This window comes from Octopus bimaculoides, chromosome 7 (assembly GCF_001194135.2).
Source record: "Octopus bimaculoides isolate UCB-OBI-ISO-001 chromosome 7, ASM119413v2, whole genome shotgun sequence".
NCBI classification, from domain to species: Eukaryota; Metazoa; Mollusca; class Cephalopoda; order Octopoda; family Octopodidae; genus Octopus; species Octopus bimaculoides.
In genome coordinates, this window is record NC_068987.1 from 49,863,547 (window position 1) to 49,882,485 (window position 18,939).

Below are 18,939 nucleotides of genomic sequence, written 5' to 3' on the forward strand. Positions count from 1 at the left end.
AGCCAGTCCAGGGGCGCTGGCAACGATCTCGCTCGAAAATCCTACAGGAGCCAGTCAGGCGGTACTGGCAACGGCCACGCTCAAAATGGTGCATCTCATGTGCCACCCGCACAAGAACCAGTCCAGGGGCACTGGCAACGATCTTACTTGGCTTGCCGGGTCTTCTCACGCACAGCACATTTCCAAAGGTCTCGGTCAGTAGTCATCGCCTCGGTGAGGCCCAATGTACGAAGGTCTTGCCTCACCACCTCAGCCCAGGTCTTCCTGGGCCTACCTCTTCCACGGGTTCCCTCAACTGTTAGGGTGTGGCACTTTTTCACGCAGCTATCCTCCTCCATTCTCACCACATGTCCATACCAGCGCAATCGTAATAATAATAATATATTCAGGAATAACGATCATCATCATCATCATTATCAAGTGGGTTGGGAACCACAACTCATAAATTTGATTTCTGGCATGGTTTCTATGGTTTGTTGCCCTTTCTAATGCCAACCACTTTTCAGTGTACTAGGTGTTTTTTTTCATGACACTAGCACAAGTAACTTGCAAGACAAAGAAAAGATATTGTGATTTAGTGGGGGTTATAGTAAAGAAGGAGATGGCTTTATGCTAGGTTTTGAGAGATTTAAGTATGATAGAGGAACAGGCACTAGTGTCTTGCTATAGATACACGGCTACCCTTCATTATATAAGAGTGGGAATAGCTACAAAGAAGATAAAGGTGATGGTGACAAGGTGTCAGCACAAACTCTCAAGATACAAGATGGGTATAAGAGAAAAGAGGAACAGACACTGAGAAGGGTGGGTGGACAGGTAAGTTCATAAGAGTGTGAGAGTGACGGATGGTTAGAGCTGGAGGTAAATATCAGCAAGAGTGTGAGAAGATGAAAGTAATGAGGGTGGCTCTGGAAGGAGGTGACAAGTGGAAGTATAGGAAAGGTGGAGAGCAACATTATAATAAACCTGTAGATAGATCAGAAAATAGAGAGATGATGTGCATGGTAGGAGAGCGTAGGGAAAGAGATGCACAGTGACAGAAATGGAGATTAGCAAGTGAAGGTTGGTCACAGGAAGGACATCTAACTATACAAAATCTTCCTCCACTAGTTCTGTATGACCCATGCAGGCATGGAAAAGTAGACTTTAAAACAATTATGATGATGATGATGATGCAATATAAGAGCTGAAAATAGCAACAAAAATGTCTATTCAACAAAAGAGACAGTAAAGTACTTAATTCTCCAAGATGCAATCAAAAATGTTAATTTTGTAACCTTTCTGTGGAAGATGCTAAGATGTGATGATAAAAAATGCTGGTCAAAAATGTCATTAAGGTATAATTTTCCAATGCTACATCATATATAAACAATATATCAAGCCATTTATAGAAAACATGACTTGGGATAAAGAAAAGCCTCTATTAATGACTACATGAATAAGCACCAATACAAGGAATATTGGTGGGGTATATTCATTAAAACCTCTGACATACACAAACATAACAGACCTGATATAGTTCTTTGAGGCAGAGAAATCATCAAAACTGCTTCAAAATGTAGTTCTACTCAGATTTAGATTTGTATCCATTATTATTAGTGCGACTGGATACGTTACTAACAGCATTATTGATAAACTCAAAAAGCTGAGATTTTCAGGCAAAGTAACCAGCTAACACACACTTTGAAAATACAATATGTAAGCAGAAGAGTTTAAAATATAGAAGACTATTAAGATTCAACATGTAATCATTGTTGTAATCTAAATTCCAACAAAATGAGCTTAGTTTCATTAAAAACCAGCTCCATTAATATAGATATTCAAATAATTAAAAAGGTAACACATACATGCACACACACACATATACGCACATGTATGCATACAAACATAGATCATACACTCATATCTGTGTGGTTAAGATGTTTCCTTCCACACCACATGATTTCTGGATCAGTCCCACTGTGTAGTACCATGGGCCAACAAGCAGTCGTAGCCTTGTGAATGGATTTGGTAGGAAAAAGCTGAAAGAAGCCTATCATGTGTATGTGTGTGCGTGTATTTTGGATGTATGTGTGTGTTAGTGAGTGTGCATGCATTTTGTATGTGTGTGTGCATGTTTGTGTTACCTTGTCTTGACACTGTGTGACAATTATAAATGAGGGCCACTCTCATACAAGTGGTGTCGTTTAATTCCAATATTCTGTGAGAACGTACCTGACTATGGGGAAATATTACCTTACTTGGAAATAGGTGAGGGTTGGCAACAGGAAAGGCATCCAGTCAAAAAAAAAATGCTTCAGTAAACTCCATCAGACCTATGCAAGCATGGGAAAGTGGATGCTGACTGAATGATGATAGCAACTTGCATATACAAACATACCCACACTGAAATAAATACTGTAACTAGAGTCTGATGCAAGAATGACTTTCTACTTTCTTGTATACATACAGGCACTCTTTATCATTCTGTAACTCTCTCTCTCTCTTAACCACTCTTTTATTTCCATCTCCATTCGCCCCCCCCCTCTCCTCTTCTTTTTAATCCAAACTCCCAATAATTGGTCTCCCAAGTAGCAGGAGATGGCATACATCACAATCTAGAACCCGAAAACCCATGTTTCTAGGTTTCTAGGTGCAGCTATGATTCACTGAAGTAGCCAGGCAAACTTGGTTTTAGTTTCAGTATTTTTTTATATTTTTTTGGTTTGCATTGTTATGTGTTTTCTGCAAGTGCAGTCCATAATGTTCAGTTTCAGAAGAACATGATGGCTACGTATTTAATCAATGAAATCAATATTGATTATATAAAACAAAAAAAAATCTGTCTGTTTACTCAAGGTTTATTTCAATTCATATGGGTAGCCAGATGGAAAACTAATTATAAATTTGAAATATGCACACAAGTACATGCAAATGCACATACATAAAATTAATATATGATAATTACATCGATGTATATTTATCATCATCATCATCATTGTTTAACGTCCGCTTTCCATGCTAGCATGGGTTGGACGATTTGACTGAGGACTGGTGAAACCGGATGGCAACACCAGGCTGCAATATATATGTGTGTATATATATATATATATATATATATATATATATATATATATATACATACACACACATATGTGTATGTATATAAGAGTACACTTATAGGTATGTATGTATATGTATATATATCATTATTTCGCTTAGGCATAGTGATATTAATAAGCTGGTGTTAGGACTCAATATACATATGCTTCAGAACAAGGCGTCAGTCGAATAGAGAGCAGTAATAAGAAATTAAATAAATGACAAGAGAATAAGTAATTGTCCTGAAATTCATTTACTTACAGCTGAGTGCATGTGTATCACCTTACACCTTCATCACACACACACATGATCCAACCCATGCCAGCATGGAACACAGATGTTAAATGATGATGATAATATAGTATTTAGAGTAAGAACTGGGTGAAACAAGTTCTGGGGAATTATAACCCTTGCCAGCAATAAAGAGCTGCTCATCCAGAGTGAAAGATCTTGTAAGATCTTTGTAAGATTGTAAGATCTTGTGTGAGAAATGCAAAGTTGCATGGCAGTGAGAAATGGGACTTGAATTTAGGTTTATGAAAATAGAAAGAAATGAAGTAAGCATGCTTCATTGAGTGTGTAATTTTAGTGAATACAAAGAGCTGCAAAGTCACCATCTGCTACTCCCTCTTGACTATTCAATACCCTCTCAGTGACAAGCGTGGCAACCTGTTATCTCTTGCATGAAGCTCAACATTCTGAAGCCAGTCTTAACTTTGTCCATCATCTTCCCAGTTCCAGTTTTTCTCAACACATTTAAACTCCATCATTTGTATACACCGAGATCCAGTGGAGCATGTTAGCTTCATTCCTTTCTAGTCTTCGATATCCTCTGCATACACACTCACATTTCACTACCATGTAACACTGCTGTTTATACACAGCATCCTACAATCTAGTTTGCCCTTTAAGAGTGCGGCATGTTGTTACCAACAGAGATAATAGCTCTTAGAATCTTCTGTATCCTGTTCTAATTCTTGCAACTATGATCTCGGAACATCCTCCTCCACTGCTAATTATGTCACCTAGGTAACAAAAGATAACCACTAGCTCCAAGGGATCCTCCTTGACATTTGAGAATTTCAATCACCCATGTGTTCCCAGTACTTATTGCCCCTGTGCATCTTCCACAAAGTCCACTCTCTTGTCACCATGGGTAACATCAGGAAATACAGCATAATTACATTAATTATAATTTGACTTTTATCATGTCTTGCTACTTGTACAAAATGAAATGATTACTAATTTTCAAAAGAAAAATACTTATTACCTTGAAATAAAATTTAAAGAAAACAAATTTCTTATTTAACTTCATATAAGTTCAACCCATGCCAGCATGGAAAGTGGATGTTAAATGATGATGATGAATTCCTCCCACAACTACTCTCATTTACTCCTGTCTTCAATTTTTTTCTCTTGCCCTCTGTATGTGTATATATGTGTGTGTGTATGTGTACACATACACACACATATATACACACATACACAAGCATACACAATAAAAAGCAAGAGATGACTACAGTTTAATGTTTCTGTTTGGGTTTGATTTGTGATGAAAATACCATCAATGAATGGTTAATGCTGTTTGTAAACAAAATGTTGCATTCAGGAATGTCTCTTATTGAGTTTCTCCACAGAAGGTGGCTTAATCATAAATAATTAATTACCTTTGAGGGTCTGATTGTTAATAGGAAAAAAATGTAGAAAAAAAACCCCAGCAGCCACAACATATAAAATGCTCACTTACCTAATCTATATTAAACAGACTGGTACTGAGATTAATGTTTCATAAAAAAAAATTTAGTGGTTCCATGGTATAGTGATTATCACATCTGCTTAACAGGTAGTACGCCGAGAGTCCAGAACATGATGAAACCTGATTATTTTTTAAGTGCAAGCATAGCTGTGTGGTTCAGAAGTTTACTTCCCCAGCATGTCTTGAGTTCAGCCCCACTGCACAGCACATTAGGTAACTGTCTTCTACTTTAGCCCCAGGTCAACCAAAGCCTTGTATGTGGATTTGGTAGATGGCAACTGAAAGAGGTCCATTGTGTGTGTGTCCGTGTCCCAATACTGCTTCACAACCAGCATTGGTTTTTTTTTTACATCCCATCACTTAGCAGTTTAACAAAAGGCACCAAGAGAATAAGTACCAGGCTTTAAAAAAAAATTGAAGTTAATTTGTTCAACTAAAATTTTCAAAGCAGTGTACCAGCATGGCCACAGTCCAATGACTGAAACAAGTAAAAGATAAAAGGTTTCTGAGAGAGCACTATTGCTATTACTAATGTTTGTGATGATTATTAGAAAGCCAAGGTTAACTTTGCCTTTCAAGGTTGATAAAATAAAGTATCAGTCAAGTAGTGGGGTCAATGTAAGCGATTAATCCCCACCCAAAACACTGTTGACCTTATGGAAGTGGCATGCATACAATAATTTTAATTTAACTTTTATGAAATTTCTTTGTGCTCATACTAAATGATGAAATGAATGCTAATTTACAAACTACCCTACTACCTGACTATCAGTCAAGTAGTATGGCCAATGTAATAAACTTGATTCCTTCCCTCACATTTGTTGGCCTTGTGCCAAAATTAGAATTATTTATTTGCCATGAAAGCAACTGAAATACATTTATTACATTTTTTTTCCTTCCTAGAGGTTGTCATGTCAGTGTATGATCCGCCACACCACCCCACCCACCACTGACTGCCTTGAAAAGCACTATGTGCTTCTGATGGGATTTTCTATAAGAGAATACAAAAGTGATTTTTCAAGTTGCTTTCTTTCAGGTATTTTTTACAATGAATCATGCCACTGGTTAGATCTACATAAGTCAGCTACATCTAGGCACTTGGAATATAAAGTGCCCAGCAATAATCATCATCATCGTTTAACGTCCGCTTTCCATGCTAGCATGGATTGGACAATTTGACTGAGGACTGGTGAACCAGATGGCTACACCAGACTCCAATCTGATTTGACAGAGTTTCTACAGCTGGATGCCCTTCCTAACGCCAACCACTCCGAGAGTGTAGTGGGTGCTTTTACGTGCCACCGGCACTAAGGCCAGTCACGTGGTACTGGCAATGGCCACACTCAGAATAGTGTATTTTACGTGCCACCTGCACAGGAGTCAATCCAGCGGCACTGGCAACGATCTCGCTCGAATGTCTTTTCACGTGCCACCAGCACAAGTGCCAGGAAGGCGATGCTGGTAATAATGTAAAGTACTTCATCCAACACTTGAGCAATTCTACAAATGCACTAACCTGAACTGGCACCTTATTCTATCAACCTCCATAAAAATGAAAGGCAAATTTGACCTCAGGAAATTTTGAGCTCACAACATTGAGAGGTGAAGCAAATAAGTAATTTCATTCAATGCTATAACGAACCTGCCTTTTCATCACCTTTAATACAATAACGGGGTGAAAAAAGCCTTTACCCAAGTTCAATAGACAAAATACAAATATACACCTTGAAGTCACACACACAAATATATACACATTTGTTTACAAAAAATTCAAGAATCAAAATGCAGGAAATCCACAGATAGTTGGAAGTTTATAGAGGACCACGAAATATACAATTTCTTTTGAAATTGTATTTCACTTGAAACATTTGATTCATTAGATTAATGTACAAGTCCACCTAGGTTGTATTGAATGCACAGTCTTAGGAGACATCTCTGATATAGTCTGTTATACAATTATCATGTTTTTCACCTTGAGAGCAGTTATCTCTTGTTATTTTTCACTTTGCACCAAGAAGTAAATGATCTTAACTATGGAGTGAAATTGGAGACAATCTATTTGTAATATTATTATGTTGCTGAAGGCAGCAAGCTGGCAGAATTATTAGCACACCAAACAAAATGCTTAGTGACATTCTGAACCTTTCATCCCTTTGGTGTCAATAAAATAAGTACCAGTTGATTACTGGGGGGGTCGATGTAATCAACTTACCCTCTCCCTCAAAATTGTTGGCCTTGCACTAAACTTTGAAACCAATGTTATTATGCTGTTGTACAACTATGTTAGTAAAACTTTAATAAATCTTGAAATGTTATATTACATCCTTATTTTCATAACAGAGGAAAGTTTATATGGCTAGACTTGAACCCATAACCTAAATGAATGTGCTTAAATCTCTCTCCCCAACTCGTGTATCTTTTGTCATTCACCATTATCAACATCAGCATCTTCACCTCTGCCTCCATCAATACCACTACTGTAACTATCACTTTTAGAAATCCTTCAACAGCCCTGTTAAGGGTCCTGCTCCATAGTCTTTCTTCATATAATCCTCCTTACTATGTTTCACTACTCCTGAACCCCTTGTATTTAACACATCTGTCCAAACACCAATCTTCCAGAACACTCTCTTTCCCCACATTTTTCCCTACAGGCATTAACCTACCCAAGTTCAAGCTGAACATCTGACTGGCTTCATCTCACCAGCTTGGGCTGGCTAGTATAAATCTGCTTCTGCTACCTGTGACTAATTAATAAGTTTTTAAAAATTGTGATAAGTAAGAAAATCAATTATTCACTTGATTGTATCCAGACAAGTAGTTTCAAGTAAATATAGTGTAGTCACAACATAGCAGAATAGGTTTGATATACCTGTATGAACAAGTCATATGGAAACAGTCGATATGACCATTTATATATTTTTTTGGATCATTACCTCCCGCTCATGCCATCCATTCCAACATCTAATCTACAGAGTTCAGTAAGTTCAGTGCTTACTCAGGCATTTACTCTGATTTTAGCTGTATATATAGACACATTGGATGCATGCATCACCATCATCGTGAAGGTGGTCAGCTAGCAGAATTGTTAGCATGCCAGGTGGAATGCTTAGCAGCATTTCATCCGTCTTTACATTCTGAGTTCTAATTCCACGAAGGTTGACTTTGCCTTTCATCCTTGCAGGGTCAATAAATTAAGTACCAGTGAAACACTAGAGTCAATATAATCGACTAGTTCCCTCCCACAAAGTTTCAGGCCTTGTGCCTTTATTAGAAAGGATTATCATTTTAACCTCCCCTTTTCCAAGTTTGTATGGGCTGGATGGAGTTTGAGGCAGACTTTCTATGGCCAGATGCCCTTCCTGTTGCTAACTCTCACCTTTTTCCAAGCAAGGTAATATTTCCCGAAGACCAGATATTTTTACAGAATATCATAAATGCACAACATCCATTTATAACAGCCATGCAATGTCAAGACAAGAAAACACAAACACACACATATCTCATCATCACCATCATCATTTAACGTCCATTTTCCAGGCTGGCATGGATTGGACAGTTTAACAAGAGCTAACAAGCCAGAAGACTGCACCAGGCTTCACTGTCAGTTTTGGCACAGTTTTTACAAATGAATGCCAGCAGATAACTCCTTAAAAATTATCACTCCATTCTTACACCAGCTATTATACTTTCAGAACACCACTACCACCACTGCTGACACATCAAGGTAACAGAAGCTGTCATTTACCTATAGTACAAAACGAGTAGGAGTGGAGACAGATGAACTAGGAGGTGGACAGAGGTGCATGACTATATAGGAGAGTGAGAGGGGGAAGTAGGTGAGGGACTGAATCTAATGAAGCACAAGTATTGGGGGAAGATGAATAGGGGATGGCTTCATCATTTCGGGATTTAGTCATATATAAGCAGCTTTCAAATAAATTAGTGATTCTCATCCATTTTTTACCTATGGACCCCTTTGATTCCTATTTTACTCAGATGGACCTACTATAGCCATTTGATGTTTTAAAAACCCTGTTATATTTTAATAATTAAATATTATTAGGAATTGTATAAAAGAAATTAAAGTATTTGGTTAATGTTTACAAGTACACAGGCACGAAAAGAATCGACTTCTTTTTTTTTTTTTTTCAGCAGATTCCTATGTTTTTCGATGACGGACATTCTGAATATGGGATCCTTTTGATTTGGTGGACACCATTTGTTTTCTAACCAAACACTTTCAAACATGGGACACTGGTAGAATGTGTCATATGAAACATCTTTTTTTCCCTTGAATAAAATTACTACCGTTGTTTGTCAACAACAACTATCGGCGGTACTGTTATTTATGACATCGTTCGTGTGTTTGTACTGGTTTTAGCTTTATATTTTTAAAGTTATTTCGTGTTAAAATTTTAAAATTTGGGGTGGGGAGGGGATAATTGAAAATTTTGAAAACTTGATTTTTGACATACTCAGAATCTCCGTCATCGAAAACATAGAAATCCGCTGAAAGAATTTTTTTTTTTCCTTTTAAAGGGGGTCGATTTTTTTCGTGCCGGTGTACTTGTAAACATTAACTAAGTATTTTGTGTATTGCAGAAATACAGCCAATTTATTGCACATAAATTTCAACAACAAAATGTTATATGGATCCTGGTTGAGAACTACCGAAACTGTTATTAGCCATACTTCTATTTCTTCAGCATTCTTTCCGACGCTCTAACGAATCTGCAATTTTACATTTCAATAATAAATGTTACAAAGCTTATTACGACACCGAGCAAATTTGGGGGCAAAATTGATTAATGACTAATTTCAGTAATTTCTTCTATTCAACTGCATGGTGTGTAAATATATCAATGAAGAGTTAACTCCAGCAGATTGTGGAGAAACTGTAGAGAATATTTTATGTTGAGATTTTAGATCTATTATAGTTGAGCTTCGTTAACTTCATACCATGTACCATTTTTTTCCGTGATCCTCTTTCATTTAATCGGGATAATTTTAATTTTTGTTGCATTTCTGATCTTTCTGATATCTAAGGATGAATATTGACGTGTATGAGTCATTTTTCAAATGTAATTCTGTATATCTTTTGTATATGTTCAGCTAATATAGTTTTTGTAAGGTGGTGAACATTTGTTAAAAAAAAAAATTTTTCCCAAAGTCAAAAATGCAATAAATCTGTGCCCTGTCCCCCTCCCCACTCATCTTTTGAATTTTATTTTCCTCTCTGCATCACCAAATACGCATACACACATTTCATAAGATAAAAACAAAAATCACCTGTACACTTCAAAGACTTTCAAATATATATATATATATATATATTTGAAAGTCTTTGAAGTGTACAGGTGTATATATAATAATAATAATAATAATAATAATAATATTAATATTAGGGATAAAAATCCAAATTTACAGGTAAAAACTCAATTAAATTCAATTTAATTAATTTAATTTCCCTAAAACTATATATGGAAAGACTTCCGCTTGTCCACCCCACCCCCCATTATATATAGCATAAATATATCTTTTGTCCACCAAGAATGACAGTCTTGTCTTGAAAAATACTAAAGCAACAATGTTTCAAATTGCCCAGAAACATTCAAAGATGTCTTACCGTTTGTCTAAGAACGTATTCTCAATGTTTTCAATTCAAATGATAACCAGGTACTTCGATACAAGTATATAAATAGATTTTGCTTGCCTTCACAATGTGAGTAAATATTGTTTGCATTATAATTGCAATTCCTATAAAACCATCAGCAACAAATATAATGAAATCAATAACAGAAACACAAGAAACATTCATAAAATACAATATCCATATACAGTCTTCATTATACTGAAGGACAATAGAAAAAAAGAACTTGAGAAACTCACCCAAATGTTGACTCATTAATCATGCCAAAAGTGATTTTGGTAAAGCTTGTAAAACGATCTCAGACAGAGTTAACGCTGGTATAAAGCGGTCCACGAATTTAAATCTGTGGAATAATTCCGCTTCGGTTATCACGTGCAGATTGTAATGGTGTCAATTTTATCGATGTTGACGTCGTTAATTATTTGTCCTTCCACAAACCAAAGCCATCCATTCCGCCAAAAAAGTACACAGACTGTCACTCAAAGTGATTTTGGTGAAATTTGTGTTACGATGGCATAAATAAAGCGGCCTAAGAACTTAAATCTGTGAAATACTAATAGAAACAAGGCCTGAAATTTTAGAATGGAGTTTAGTTGATTATATCGACCCCAGTGGTACTTATTTCATCGACCGCGAAAGGGTGAAAGGTCAAGTCGACTTCGGCGGAATTTGAACTCAGAACGAAACGCCGCTAAGCATTTTGTCCGGCGTGCTAATGATTCTGCCAGCTCGCCGCCTTGAATATGTGAAATAATACAGCTCGGCATCAGCAACACAAATTCATCAAAGCCGATGTTGTTAGTTTATTGTTCTTCGATGAGTCAGAATCTTTTGTAAGCTATTTTGGCAGAACATTACACAAATATCCCACAGAGCGACCTGCACAACATGTTAAACAGTCCCACCTTTTTAACAAACATGTTTAATATGTGACATTAAAATAGCCTTGTATATCGTGAATTTGCACAAGAACGACTGTCGCATCAATTTTAAATATGAACAAATACCACAGTTGACTATGCCGGGAAACAAATAATAACAGCATTCTACTAGTTGGATCTGTGGTTGAAAGTTGAAATGAACCTTACTTACAAAGGTACACTTTCGGATGTCATGTTCAAACATAAATTCACTCACGACAATCAAACCCCGCCTCTTCCCTTTTTGCGATTTTGATTTTGTTGAAACCAGTATTGTTATATTTAGCAAGTGTCACAATTAATAAAGCCTATTTAGTTTTGGGTTTTTATAAATAATTAACCGTTGGTAGTTCACAATATTCAGTAAGCTGCATGTGAAGACAATAATTCTTTCTACGATAGGCAGGCACGAGGCCTGAAATTTTGGGGATGGATTCGATCTCGAAAGGATGAACGGCAAGATCGACCTCGGCGGAATTTGAACTCAGAACGTGAAGCCGGAAAAATTGCCGTTAGCGATTCTGCCAACAAAAATGCTCGCACTAATAGTTGAGTTTTCATATATTTTATTTAACCCGCATCGTACGTATAATCGATGTAATGGAATAACGTCCATGAAACAACGAACATAATAGAAATCTATAATTCAACATGCTAGATAATATTATGAAAGTAGTTCATAGTTATTGGAGACGAATTGAGAAGGATTTACATTATTGCATGTAAGCAATGTGTTTGTGGTTAGATACTACGATTCGAAGTTGGTAGCCTTTGTTGAATACGACATAAGTATGTTAAATAAGAAGTAAAATGGTGAGGAGACCGACAGTTTTGTGTGGAATGTTCAGTGGCCCTAGTCTGAGGTAGAATTCGCCATCTTTTTTAAAATCTTATATTGATTTCAAATTTAAGCACAAGGCCAGCAGTTTGGGGGAGGAGCCAAGTCGATTAAATCAACTAGTGTGTGACTGGTATTTATTTTATCGACCTCGAAAGTATGAAAAGCAAAGTCTACCTCGACGAAATTTGAACTCAGAACGTAGAGACAGACGAAATTCTACTAAGCAGTGGCCTGGGAACGAAATTTGCTTACGGAGTGCAAATTCAGGCCCAAAATTTTTTACGAAAAAAGTGGATTTTTTTCATTGTTAATATTAAAACAAATGCAGGTATAATCTTTTCTCCTATAGGTACAAAGCCTGAAATTTTTTTTTTTTTTTAGGGGGCGGAACAGTCGATCACATCGATTCCAGTACTTGACTGGTGCTTAATTTATTGACCCCTAAAGGATGAACGGCAAAGTTGGCCTCGGCGGGATACCGATTCTCCCAGCTCATTGCCTTAACCAAATCTTATATTATAAAAAAAAATTGCTGATCGCCATCTGTCCGTCCATAACATCAATGTAGATAGAGAGGAGTGTATCAACAGGGGAGATAAATCCTGTCACAACGACTATTTAGGAGGGAAGCAAGGCGAAAAATTGTTGAGAGACAAATATAGTAAGAGAAAAATTATATGAGTGACAGACAGATAGATAGTGTTATCACCACAGTAACTAACAAGTTTTGATTAAAAACGTGGGGATTTTAAGTGCAAGTCTGTCAACACAACACAACACAGACCTCAAAAAAGAAGAAACTGTATGTAAATATATAATACACACAGTTACCATTTTTGTTATTTGTGTTTGTGTATTTATGTGTGTGTGTGTTTCTGTATGTTTTTCAACATATAGACAATACAACACAGACTTTCACAATAATAATGAGTTGTTATTGTTGTTGAGAGAGAGAGAGAGAGAGAGAGAGTGTGTGTGTGTGTGTGTGTGTGTGAAAAAGATAGAATTAAAATTTGTTTCAAGAAAAAAACAGGTTATTGTTGAGCATATCAATGTCATCATGTATGTGCATCTATGTCTGTTATGTTTTATCCTTTCATGCCATGTAACCTGGTGGTTTATCAACCAAAGACTGAGAAAATAACATGATCAGCTAAAACCCTTGAATTTGGTACCCAGCATGGCCACTATCTAGTGATTGTATCCATTAAAAGAAAATAATAATATGCTATTGATTTAGTCATTGGTTCTCTTGTACTCATAAATTAATATTGTACTTTTATCTTTTGCACTGAAGCAAAACCTTAAGTAGTAATCATGGTGGTGGTGATTTCTTCATTATCACCACAATGTGACAGATAAGGAATGATTGTTGAAACATGAGTGTCTTCTTTATCTTCTAATCATAATGTTCCTCACTAGAGTAGTAATAGTGATGGTGGTAGAAGTTATGGTTGTAGAAGTGGCGATGATAGTAGTGGTGATGATAGTAGAGGTGGTGGTGGTGATAATGATGGAGGTAGTAGTGGTAGTGCTATGAAGTAGTGGTGGTGGTAGTAGTAGTAGTAGAAGTGGTGACTATAGTAGTAGTAGTAGTAGTAGAAGTGGTGACTATAGTAGTAGTAGTAGTAGTAGAAGTAGTGACTATAGTAGTAGTAGTAGTAGTAGTAGCAGCAGCAGCAGCAGTTTAGTACTAACCAATTTATGGAATAGATTTGGTCTATTGAATACATTGGATTGTGACAGGTTTAAAATATTGCATACATTATCCTCTATCATTTTGTTTTTTTTCTTTTTTACATTCAGTGTAATGAAGTGTAGTTAGCTGTAATATAACCCAATATTGTATGTGCTGTAATGCTTGAGAAAATTGTATAATGATTTATGCTTGCTTGTTTTCATGCATCAAGTGGATGGTGATTTACGCTTCAACACTTTCCTAATAGCTTAATACTTCCGTTGCAAGTGATGCAGAACAGTAAGCTAACCAGCTCTGTGAAGCTATTTTAACCCTTTAGCATTTAAACTGGCCATGTCCAGCCCAAATATTCCATCCACTTAATATTCAAACTGGCTAGATCTGGCCTCTCACACCTAACCTGTAATGTCATTCTAAAAATAAACAATTACATATTTGAAATCTCAAAGCTACAATGTAATACATGACATTTTTTTTTTTTAATGTGAATAAATAAGCATTGCATTTGACAAAGTAATCTGAATGCTAAAAGGTTAACACAATTTCCATTTATTTGTGTCATACCATACCTTTTCTTTTGTGATTAATAACATGCAAACTCCTGCTACTATAATGGCCTCTGTTCCTTAGAGCTGGCTGCCCCCTGCCATTCAGGCATTCCTATCCCATTGATTTCTCCTGCTCTCATCATCCTTGTTGTGTCCAATCTTCTCAGGCCCTCAACTAATTCAATAAGCAGACAATTCAGTTGATTAAATAACTAGATACTGTTGAAACTGATGGAGATGTAAGTACTTTATTTACATGTGTATGATGTGTAGATTTGTATGTGTGTTTTGTGTGTGTGTGTTTGTGGATTTGTATGTGTGTTTTGTGTGTGTGTATTTTAGTGTATATGTATGTACATGTGTGTATTTGTATGTATCTATTTGTGAGTGTTTATGTAGTTATGTATTTGGGGCTATACAGAGTGTTTGAGCTGAATTTGATGATTTTTTTTATGTCTCTTTTTTTTCCGGAAGCTTGATGTATTGGTGAACATTCAATGGCACTGGGAGAGCATAAACACTAATGATATAGTTGAGAAAAAATTATCTGACGTGGAGGGCTTGAACCCATCTGAATATTGGAAAAGAGATACCTGTGTTATGATGATTCATGCTGGGTATCAAAATGGTAACATCATGATTGCTGAGGCTGTAAGATGTGGCATGGACAGCTGCAACAGAGACTATGAAAGCCATGGCCTGCATGAAGGAACCCAGCAGGCATTCTGATTGTCCACATACCAGAATTCATCCAACATCTTTGAACAGGGCTTTAGGCTCAATTCAGACAGCTTTGTGAAGCTGTTGGAGACTGTGTCAAAACTCTGGCTGGAGAGGGTTGCTATTGGAAGGTTATATGTGTAGCAGCAAGATTCAGCTCATTGCCATACTTCTAGAAAGAGTTAGTACTGATTGTCAGAGAATTTCTACAACTTCGCCAGCCCCAATTTCTATTCCCTGAATTGTAATCCCATGGATTACTATGTGGGGTACACAGGTGAGAAAGACACCAACTGCTTTGCCTGAAACATTAAGGCCAAGCTGGTGACCAAGATAAATGAAATGTACAAAGATTTTCCCAGGAACACACTGAGGAATGCATGTGCCAAGTTTCAGAGCTGTCTTACAGCCATGGTGGAAGCTGGGGATGGCTGCTTTGAGTAAACTGTTATATCTCAGCCATAATCTGGTTGATATTTTCTGATTCTTTTGCAAATACTTTAATTTTTGGATGAGGTACTGTGTTTTCTTTTCTTTTTATGCATACTGTCTAATTTAGCCCAAACATGTAAGTGATTGACATTGTTGTTTAATCTCAGGAAAATCACTACCACAGATAAACTGTTGTCATAAAAATCTTTAAGGAAAATATTCTATCTCTGTCTTCCTTGGCATGAGATAGTTTCTCTCAGTGACATCCAATGTCACCTGTTAACTGACTGGACTGACATATTTCTTTGCAGAACAACCAATGTGGTTGCAACCATTTCAAGTTATCCAAAGCAGAGTATCACTAATGAGTTTCTCCTTACTTTGCCAGCACTGTGCAGTAAAATGATCTCTTCTTTCTGTAATGGTGTCTGATACTTTAGGATCCCTATTGTATAATCTTTCTTTTGTGTGTGTGTTCTAGGATTACAAAAGACACTTGTCCAAGGTATCATGTGGTTGGGAAGCAAACTTCTTAACTGCACAGCCACAGCTGCACCTCTGTATGTAGATATATTACATTGTTGGACTATATAGAGTTGGCTAAAAACATTCTTGGCTGTGTGGTAAGAAGTTTGCTTGATATTATTCTATATTTTTGAGATGAGGAATTATGTACATTATTTACAATGGATGGAATGGTGTCCTCATCTTGTTTGTTGTTATCACAATGTTTCAGCTGATGTACTCTCCAGCTTTCATCAGGTGTTCTCGGTGGAATTTCAAACCCAACCCTTTATTTGACTAATGGGGTACACTGTTCTCATACCTAAGTTATGTTGCTGATGTTATTTTTCAAGTCCCTGCCTGGGATTGAACTTAGAATCCGAGGGTTAGTAGCGGAGTGGATAAGAGCACGTCTACTAACCCTCGGATTCTAAGTTCAATCTCAGGCAGGGACTTGAAAAATAATATCAACAGAAAATAACATCAGCACCATACCTAGGAATGAGAACAATGTACCCCATTAGTCAAATAAAGGGTTGGGTTCGAAATTCCACCAGAACACCTGATGAAAGCTGGAGAGTACATCAGCTGAAACATTGTGATAACAACAAACAAGATGAGGACACCTGTCCGTCCATTGTAAATAATGTAGAAGTTTGCTTCTCAATCACATGGTTCCAGGGTCAGTCTTACTGCATGGAACCTTGGTCTTTTGTTGTAGCAATGAGCCAACCAAAACCTTGCAAGTAGATTTGGTAGACAGAAACTGAAAGAATCTCATCATATATATGTGTGTGTGTGTGTACATGTATGTGTTTGTGTTTACACCCCCATAACTTAGTGGTTTGGCAAAACAGACTGATAGAATAAGTACCATGCTTAAAAAAAGAATAAGTACTGGGATCCAGTCATTCAACTAAATATTCTTCAAGGTGGTGCCTCAGCATGGCCACAGTCTAATGACTGAAAGAAGTAAACGGTAAAGGTAAGGTATGTTCTACAGCAGATTACAGAACTGAAATTAAACACTGTTATTTTTACATCAGTAATCTATGTTCTTGAACAAGCAATGAGGTGATGATCATCAGCCATGTTGAAAGGATGAACAATGAATGTCTACCAAAGGCCATCTTTTATTCTAAACTGGCAATAGGAAAATATCACCATAGAAAAGCACAAATGAGATTCAGAGATATCTTGAAGCAGAATTTCACATTCTACAGCATCCAACCAAAGGCGTTTGAGACTACCATAGAGGATAGAGAGCAATGGAGGAATATCTACTGTCTAGGCTGCAAATTCTTTGAGGATAATAGAAAAGACAAGGAGCACCAAAGATGGCAGATAAGAAAGAGAAGGCTGGTCACAATCAATGAAAAACCCTAATAATCCCAAACAGAGAACGTTATCAAATGTTTCAAACAAATCTGATCTCCACAGTCATTAAAGAGTCTGTGTTAGAAAAAAACAAAATTAAAGTGATTCAAATGGGTTGGACAACTCCCTGAATCAAGAATGTCCACAACAATCCAAGGTATAGATCATATAATAAAGAAAAATTGAAAGGGCTTTTTTTATTTTATTGCATGTCTCTTGCATATATATAATTTACTTGTGCTCTGCCCATTCTTAAGAAAATTTTTTACTCCACTCCAGTCACCCCCACCCTCCATTTTAAAATGTGAGTAGCTATGATGCCCCTCTATGGCAGCAAACCTGCTCTGCCTCCTTCTCACATTCTTTAACCTCTCATCTCTTTGCATAAAGCTACCTCACTCAAGGTTCATAACCACACAAGTGGCATTGTAACCTCACTAGTATGCTTAACATGAAAAAAGCACCCAGTACATGTGGTATAGTGGTTAGCATTAGGAAGGACATCCAACCATCTATAGAAACATGCCAAAATAGACAGTAGAGCACAATGCAATCTTTGGGCTTATCAGTTCTGTCATACTATTCAATCCATGCCAACATGGAACATGGATGTTAAATGATGAGGATGTTTATGATGTATCAGTATGGCAATTATGTGATTTACTGCATCTGCAATTTTTCAATCTCTTTCCATATTCTCCAATAGTCCCAAGCTCAGGGCCAAATTCATGCATGTCTACAATATCTTATGTAATTCTCAGTGATGCCATAACAACTAAGAACATATGGGTTAAATTAAATAAATTAATCATATGTAACTGTGGAGGGAACATGTGGAAGGGGTAGAACCCGGAAGACATGGAATGAAGTGGTGAAAAAGGATTTTCAGATGTTGGGCCTCACAGAGGGGATGACAAAGGACTGAGACGCCTGGTGGTTTGATGTACTTGAGAAGACACATCAAGCTAAGTGAAATCATGGTTGTCCTTACATACTGGCATGTCCCCTGCATCCATCTCTAGCTGAGCAATCCTAATCTTGTGGGCTCATGGGTGCTGGTGGCATATAAAAAGTACCTTTACCGGTGCCACAAAAAAGCACCTGTGCTGGTGCTACCTAGAAACACTCAGTACAATCTGTAAAGTGGCTGGCATTAGGAAGGGCAGCCAGCTGTAGAAACCATGCCAAAACAGACATGGAGCCTGACTAGCTCTTCAGCTAGCTAGCTCCTGTCAAATCATTCAACCCATTTGAATGGAAGACAAATGTTAAATAATAATAATAATAATATAATAATGATGATGATGACAACGACAATCTAATTCATAATCAGATCAACAAATACTGTTCAGTCACCATTTTGACAAATTTTATTTACAATGAAGATTTAGTTATCTAATTGTTATAT

At 36.8% G+C, this 18,939-nt stretch overlaps 1 protein-coding gene across 4 annotated transcripts in view; it reads right to left on the reverse strand.

Moving 5' to 3' along the window:
* Positions 1-18,939, reverse strand: part of LOC106881998 (tektin-3) — a 59,543-nt gene that overhangs the window by 22,612 nt on the left and 17,992 nt on the right. Inside the window, exon 1 of one of the 4 annotated variants that reach the window (XM_014932535.2) lies at positions 10,730-11,187. The exons of 2 other annotated variants lie outside the window; for them this stretch is intronic. The gene's annotated coding sequence lies outside the window, so the exon portion shown is untranslated. Of the gene's footprint in view, positions 1-10,466; positions 11,188-18,939 lie in introns of those variants that run through there. One more of the 4 variants, XM_052969634.1, reaches the window with a different exon arrangement.